At 43.2% G+C, this 8,271-nt stretch overlaps 1 long non-coding RNA gene across 1 annotated transcript; it reads left to right on the plus strand.

The window, feature by feature from the left end:
- The first annotated feature begins 329 nt into the window (after nucleotides 1–329).
- Nucleotides 330–6,487, plus strand: LOC148316174 (uncharacterized). Its single transcript, XR_015840263.1, has 3 exons — nucleotides 330–784; nucleotides 2,669–2,778; nucleotides 5,543–6,487. It is a non-coding gene; the product is annotated as an uncharacterized LOC148316174 (long non-coding RNA).
- The last annotated feature ends 1,784 nt before the right edge of the window (nucleotides 6,488–8,271 follow it).

An 8,271-nucleotide genomic window follows, 5' to 3' on the forward strand; every position in this document is an offset into this window, starting at 1 on the left:
GACACGATCCCAAAATGGCTTGTCTAAAATCTCCCAATGCTACTCCCTGTCCTGACATGGCGGCTAAGAATTTAGTAATCCAGGCTCGTGCCCCCAAAAAGAATGGCTGGGGAATAAAAAAATAATACGTGAACTTGGTGCACTGTCTTGCGTCTACACGGGATGAGCCTGAAAAATGCTTCTGTCATTTTTATCCTATAACGAGACAATACTATCATAATAAGCACTTAGAAATGCTAATTGGCTTAACAGTGGGCAGATTAAGGAGCGACCGCACGTAATCTCGGTGGTGAGGCCACCGTGAGCGCTAATCCCAGTTTAGCCTTGAAAGGAGTGACATCTTTGCCCGGCACACGGCTCTCACCTTGGCCTTAGGTCTTGCCCACTTGGCAAGGCTTCTGCAGGAAGCACATTGGTTGATGGAGACTCTTTTTAAAACACGCTGGGCTTTTTTGTCGTAGGGTATTTGGAGCAGGACTCTGGTCAAGGTTATTTTATGGTGAAATACAGGCCTTTGAGATACGAGCGCTGTATGGTGGCGTAGGACGTAATTTTGTGAAATGCCCCCATGGTCCACCCTGTTGTCGACGCCCGGCGTGTCCCAAATCCTTGGCATCGTGTGAGTAACTTGTCATCGGCAGAGAAGGCGACTGAACGCAAAGACAAATGCCTACAGCTTGCTGCATTAAAGTTAAGTAATGAACCTTGGGTATGTCCGCAAGTCAGCCGGACTTCTTGCGGTGGTTAAGGAGCTAATGTTGAAACCCTGACAACTGCAAACATGGTAAATATATAGTTTGGTGTGGAAGAATGTGTGTGTGTGTGGGCGTGCATGTGGAGCTGGGAATGAACAGCTGATCAAAGTGTGCTGACGAGTGCGGGCTTCTCCCAGGTGAATTAATTCAGGCAATTGGAGCCTCCCACATTCCAAAAACATGCATGGTAGATTGATTGGACGGGATTAAGGCAGAAGCTGTAATTTGATTACACGAGGTTCTAAATATGAACGACGTGTCCGAACACGTTGATGTAGAACTGCTTCTCCACTTGCTGCTGATTTGTAATGTTCATGTTGTGCATGCATACGCTTGTCTGCCTGTGTAATCATCCTGACTGCTATGCTAACAGGGACAAGGATCTCCTAAACTCTGTTCTCTTTATTGACTTTCCTGAGACATCTGAGACTGAGAGATTGGGTTCAAAGGTTACAAATACCATTTGGTATTTTATTAAAAAAAAAAGAACATCTAAAAAACTTGATTCTCATGAGGTTTTTGTAAATTTTTTTGAAAAACACATTCAAGAGAGCATTACCAGGTGCCAGGATGGCGGAGCGGTCTAAGGTGTGGGCTAGTGAAGTGTCCTTTCTGTAACCAAATTCATTGGTTGTTTGGAATTTTCTTTACAAGAATATCTTCTATGCAGGCCAACAAGTCTAAACATGGGATTCTGATTAATATTGCCGACGTGGGCGAACGCTGCGCCATGAAACACGGCCCTCGAGAAATGTTAGCGCATGTGTGTGCGCACATCCGCAGCAGCTTTTCCTCACAACGGGTGCCAACGATGCGGCCCCGCATGGCAAGAAGCTTTTAAACTATTATGATGCACAAATTGTTTAACTCTTTACATTACATTATTTTAAAAGATAAAGGTGTTATTTTTCTTTTAAAAAACAACTTCCTGTGTTGGGTATACAAATTTTGGCGGTTCAATCATTTTTGCATTTTCAGCACTAAAAAACCAGCCAAACAGCAGGAGGTAAATAATAAGGATAATAAATGTAGACGCAAACAATAGTTTCTCACTCGTTGGGAACTTTTATAACAGCTAAACCAAACGTTTCCAATGTAAATTTCCACCTTTATATAGTGTAAAAAGACACGAATGACTGCCCAGGCTTCAGGATGTCGAACTCAGCCACAGCCTTGACTCCGATTAGACCGCTCCCCTAATCATGCCTCCAAAGAAAGTCAGTGCAAGAACGCGGACAAGATGGTAAGGTTGGCGTAGGTCTTAATTTTGTGAAAATGGAAGCCCCATGATGCCGGGAAAAGGTGGAATATATTTTTTTAAATTGGCGGAATTCGACGGAATTTTAAGAACAGTGTCTTTAATCTCATCACGAATACATTCTATCTTCTGAGTAAAAAATTGCATAAAATTTTAAGACATAAATTACGTGAAAAACACTTCCAAACACAATAGACGAATGTGACTTTATTTCCCCGAGAGATCTAAATGCATTTAAGATGCTTGTACGTACAAACTTAGCTATCATGGAAACAAGGTGAAAAAAAGAAAAAACATCTGTTGTCTGTGTGTTAATTGTGACGTTGTTGTGTAATTGTCTAACGAGCAGGTTTTCATTTCTATCTCTGCATTTAATTCAATTTTCTTACACTGGATATGAATCATTTTAAAATAACTATTGGGGATTACTAGCAATCACAGAAACAGTCATGAGGTGCTGCTGATGTTTCCTGGCTTCTGTGGTTCATGCCAAGGGCAAGCGAAAAAAAAAAAAAAAGGCAGCAGTCTACCATATTCACATGAACTAATCAAAAAGTGGTCCCATGACAAGGTGAACTGTACTTTTGGGTGGGTTAGGCTTTTGTTTACTCTAGTCATCCCTTACTTGCCACCTTCTTTTTGTTTTTGATGCCAGTCAACTTTCCAGTCTTGTCGTCAGCGGAGGAACGAGGCGAGGGAAGCAACAGCTGCAGGCGCACGGAACGCTTGATGAGCTCTGATTCATGTTCTCGGATCCCGCTGAAGGTGAGATTGTGTTCCAGCTTCCAATTTCTACTCTCGTGACCACATTGTTAAGTGAATGCCTTTTTTTGGCCATTGGTGCGGATTTCTTTTCCGCAAAAATAAATCAATAAAAATAACGTTCATTAGAATATATATATATATATATGTGGTGTCCTGCTTTTTGGAGCCTCTGTTTACCCCTACAAACCAAACGTTTCCAATGTAAATTTCCACAGAAAGGTTAACAAAGTTTATTTGACAACTTTATCTCCCCCCTGTTCCTCGATGCTTTTCACACATTCCCTTTTATAGCATATGCAGTATTGAATTTTTGGTGAGGAGACCTTTTTTTTGAGGAATTAAAGCCCTGAAGACATCTACCAACTTATTTTACATCGTAGTAGTAGCGCCACCAACTGGTAAAAGCTAATACAAGTTATTTTCTTGGATGTTTTTCTCCGTGCAACTCAACAAGGTCGCCCTCATATATGCTCGGATGACTGTTTCGGCCATGAGGATGTCACAATACGAAATTCGTGATTTTTCGAGGACTAGCAGGTCCTAGCATTCCGGGGACGGTGGATGGACAAGTTTTCGATGGTGCTGGATATTGGGGCGAGTACACGACAATTAACAACCATTGTTATTTGAGATGTGACAAACAGTTGTGTCCATTTTTAACCTGGATGTGTATGTTTTTACACTTTATTGGATTGTTTTGAATCTTTATATATTATTCAAAAATGCATTTTTGGGGAGGCATATTCATGATAAATGCTCTCTAAGGAATTGCTTGAACAAGATATGTCAAAGTTTTTGTAAACTAGGGGTGCCGCCGCCACTGCTCGATGGCAGCATGACAACCTCACGTCATCTATTTTTAATGAGTGGGAGCGGTCAAAGGCGTTGCGTTCAGGTCGCAGTCTCCCCAGGAGGCGTGGGTTCGAATCCCGCCTCCGACAGAGCCCATTGAAAGTACCAATCAAGAACAAAGCTAACACAGTCAAGAGAGCATTACCATCTCAGTTTTTGGTAAAAGCTTCTCCCAAAAGTCGCATTTAACAAGTCACGTATTTTAAACGCATTTTCGCCAAACAACAAAATACTCCGAACCCACGCCTCCTAGGGTGACTGCGACCTGAACGCAACGCCTTAGAACACACTGCCAGAGCCACACGTAAGCTGAAAACAGCATAAGATTTGTTCTCTACACTCCAGCATTGTTTCTACCAGTGGTGACAAAACTACTCACGCTTTCTACTTAAGTAGGAGAAAAAGACTCGGGTAGCGCAAAGTGCGTCAGGGAGAACACGTTGAAACAGTTCAAATAAGAGCTGCAGATTGCGAGCAATGAGCTAGGTTTTACAGGAAGTCGGCCATTTTGAATTTGACATCACTGGAACAGGTGCAACGCCCCTGGTCGCCTTAACGAGAGGTACGACCGATTGTCCAATATTTCCCTTATGAGATGACCAACTGTGTTGCTTGCCAGCCTGCGATAATTTTGCATTGTCGGTGAAGGCAGCACGAGTTAATACGTTTTAATAATAATTTGTTTTTTTTGTTATAACATGAATTTCACTCTCTCTCTCTCTCTCTCTCCCCGTATATATATATGTTCAGGCATGATTTGGCTGTTCTGTTGCAAGCGTACATATTTTTGTTTTGTTTTGCTTTTGTCGAGACCTGCCATGCATGTTTTTGGAATGTGGGAGGAAACCAGAGTAACCCACACAGGCACGGCGAGGTGGGATTCGAACCCACGCCTCCTGGGGAGACTGCGAACTGAACCAAAAATGCACCGACTATGAGGGGTGTTTTGAGTAGACTCCACACGATTTTTTGTACTTTTATTTTGAAGTGCCACATCACATGACTCATTTTGAGGCCAAATCATGAAAGGCTGTTGAAATTTTTACCTACCAGATAGGCACTTGTGGGGTGCCCTTTTGACGAATCCGACTGATCCTAAAGGCTTCATCTGATTGCCTTAAAATGTCTGTGCAGCCCATGCTTCCAAGCTGACAGCGTGGCTTTGCACACCTAGGGCGTATTTTTTATATAAGACAGCCCAAATTACTTAAATTGTACATTGTCAAAAGTGAGTGTGCACGCCTGCGTGTGCGCAGCAAGGAGCTGCAGAATGTGTCGGAGGGAGATGTAAGTTCAGAGCTGAGAAGAGAGAGGCCCTGAAGCCTGGAAAGTCATTAATTTGATTGTCCAGTATTTCCTTCATGAGATATTGCAACACTTAGAAAAAGTGTACAGCGCCAGCAGACAATGAATACCGTGTCAACAACTGAAAATACAACCAAAATACATTTCCCTTATGAGATAATGCCTCACATAGCAAATGTGTACAGTGCGAGCTGTGACGGCGTTTCCAATGTAAATTTCCACCTTTATATAGTGTAAAAAGGCATCCTGAAGCCTGGGAAGTCATTAATTTGATTGTCCAGTATTTCCCTTATGAGATAATGCCTCACATAGCAAATGTGTACAGCGCGAGCTGAAAATGCATTTACAGCACTAAAAAAACAAACTTTTATAACAGCTAAACCAAACGTTTCCAATGTAAATTTCCACCTTTATATAGTGTAGAAAGGCATCCTGAAGCCTGGGCAGTCATTAATTTGATTGTCCAATATTTCCCTTATGAGATATATATTTATATATTTATTATATATATTGTATATTTTTTTTAAGCATTTTTGAAGGTGCGCCGCTATTTTGCCAATTCCTTTTTGATGTGATGACATTTTAAATATATTTTTCTTTTCACTAGGGGGAGCACCAGCTGTTTGAGGACGTGCAGCACCACTGCAAGTCGCCACCCCTTCCATTCACCTGTATTTGAGGGAGCTGTGTTTGGCTCAAGTACGAACCCACGCCTCCTGGGGTTACTGCGACCTGAACGCAACGCCTTAGACCGCTCTGCCTGAGATGCAGCTGTTAAAAAAGGAAGTCACATATTTAGGCCGACTTACAGTTTGTTTGCACCTCCCTAATACATATACATAATAATATGTAATATCATCTTCTCTTTCGGATCGTCCCATCAAGGGTCACCATGCAAAACAATATGGACAGATGTTTTTTTTTCTTCTTAAGCTTAAACAATCCAGAATATGAAATATCGACAAGATGTACTCATTGACACGAAAGGTGAAATGCTTGAAGGGGCAGCGAGTGTGTTGTCCTGACGGGCAGGAAGAGTGAGTAGGAGAGATTTGCAGTTGGTGAACCAGTATGTGACGTCAGCAGCTTGTTGGATTGAGGTGCTTTGTCCTGCTGATTTTAATCCCAACTCACTAAGGAACTGAGAGCGAGTGTCTGCACAAGTGCTCCGGCGAGAGAAAGTGACAGGCAACCAGAAGGAGCACTCAACAACCCATCGAGGGGGATAAGTCGACCCTATCTATGCAAACAACCTTTAATACTCATATTCACAGCTATGGGCAAATTGGACTCTACATACATATATATATATATATATATATATATATATATATCTTGTCTCTGTTCATGGTTTTTATGCCTCGCTTGCAGATCTCAATGGCCTCTCTGATCCAGCGCTGTTGTTTGTTCTCTTCGGTGCGGTTGAGCCGTGCACCAATAATCTGGTGTTCATTAGCAGCCTGTTGACTAAGCGCCTTTAATTGTACGCAGAAGTGATGGAAGTGCGACCGAGGCTTGTGCACAACTAACTTATAAAATATTGATAAATTTGCTCGGCCTGATGTGTGTGTAAAGTTTTACGAGTTGTCGTTCATATTTATTAACCGAATGGAAGGTCCGGGGGAGGGATCGGGCACGGGACACCGTATGGGGTCGCCATGGCAACGCTCATCAACGGCCATTTTGAATTTACTTAAAAGGGGGCGGGTCACCACAATGGACTTTGTGTAGAAATTATTATTGGGGCCCGAGCAGCGACCGCGGCACCCGGATTTCCTCTTCGCGCAGGGCCACCGCAGATGTCACAAGAATGAAGGCAAGTCACGCCCCCCGCTGTCCGTTCACTCCGCCAAGATGCTGCTCCAGGTGGTAGAGAGGATGAAGGCTCCCTTGTCTCTGTTCATGGTTTTTATGCCTCGCTTGCAGCAGCTTTTCTGTGGATTTTTTTTTTTCCCTTTGTTATTGGTTTTAGGGCTCGGGCAACGCCTTCTTTTTGCTTGTCACCAAAAATGCGCCCCTTTTCAGTCAAAATGCGGGAAAATCCAGATTTATGGGGAAACCCGGTCAGGTTCCAGGTAGCTGAGGAAGATGAAGGCGAGGATAGGAGGTGCTGACAGATCAAATTTTTCGCCATGCCCGATGAGACTGCCAAGTTTGGTGCATTCAAAAGGTCACAAGCAAACACATTAAAGAGCAGGAAGAAATTCAAGCGATTGCCTCATGATAACGCACAGCAACAGAACTAACAAGATGGTTAGAAATACAATCAAAGTAAAATTTTGTAATCAAACGAGATGCAATTGTGTGAAAATAAGCGCAACACTGTCATTTCAGGCTCCTGTCAGTGGAGTGGACTCCAATAAAATTGAACTGAAATGCCAACAACCCGATCACAGATTGAACGGTGTTGGTAAGGGGTTATAAGTCCCCAGTTCCGTTTTGAAAGAAAAAAATCACGATGCTGCCTCACCCACGCTACGCTGTAATTACAAATGATGATGTTCTTAAGGATTTTGCTTGGTACTTTCAATGGGCTCTGTCTGAGGTGGGATTTGAACCCACGCCTCCTGGGTATTTTCCAAGTTTTTAAAAAATAGTTTTATAAATTTGTATTTTTGTATTTATGTGTAATTGCAATTCTAAGTATTTTTAAGAAAAGAAGATTTTTTCCACTGTTAATGAAAGAAAAGCCACAGAAAAAAAAATCGGTGGGGCCGGGAGGACCGCTCCTCCTGCGTCGGACCCGAGTCATAGGAAGTGCCGTGTTGCGCTGGTGGATACCGATACTGATTATGAGTAGTCACGGAGGCCGTGGCGCAAAGATCCACTTCTGTCTGCGCTACCCTTAGAAAATAGCTACAGAAAGAAATCTCCTCCCACAATTAGGGGTTCACTGTATGTATAAGACCAAGACCTACAAAAAAGACTCTTGGAGCAATGAGCTAGGTTTTACAGGAAGTCGGCCATTTTGAATTTACTTAAAAGGGGGCGGGTCACCACAATGGACTTTGTGTAGAAATTATTATTGGGGCCCGAGCTGCTGGAATTCTTCATTCGCTCCAAGCGAGCTGGTTCTGGTAAGGCGCGAGCTGGCTGGACCAGACGCCCTGAGTACCCCCCCACCCCCCCACCCTTTCCACTCCTCCCCAAGGCTACTACAGTGTCAGACAAGCCACTCTGCTACTTCCACTCCCGACGTTGCGCCTCATGGTGACCCCCGTTAGATAACACGTCGAAAACATCATCACATCGTCCCTTTCCAAAGGAAACGCTGCGGCTGCGGCGGATGTCTGCGAGCTTTATTTCAGACTGTATGCTGCTGGAATTCATATCTGG

This window comes from Idiotropiscis lumnitzeri, chromosome 22 (assembly GCF_059441095.1).
Source record: "Idiotropiscis lumnitzeri isolate Australia: NSW breed Sydney's pygmy pipehorse chromosome 22, RoL_Ilum_1.0, whole genome shotgun sequence".
Classification (NCBI taxonomy): domain Eukaryota; kingdom Metazoa; phylum Chordata; class Actinopteri; order Syngnathiformes; family Syngnathidae; genus Idiotropiscis; species Idiotropiscis lumnitzeri.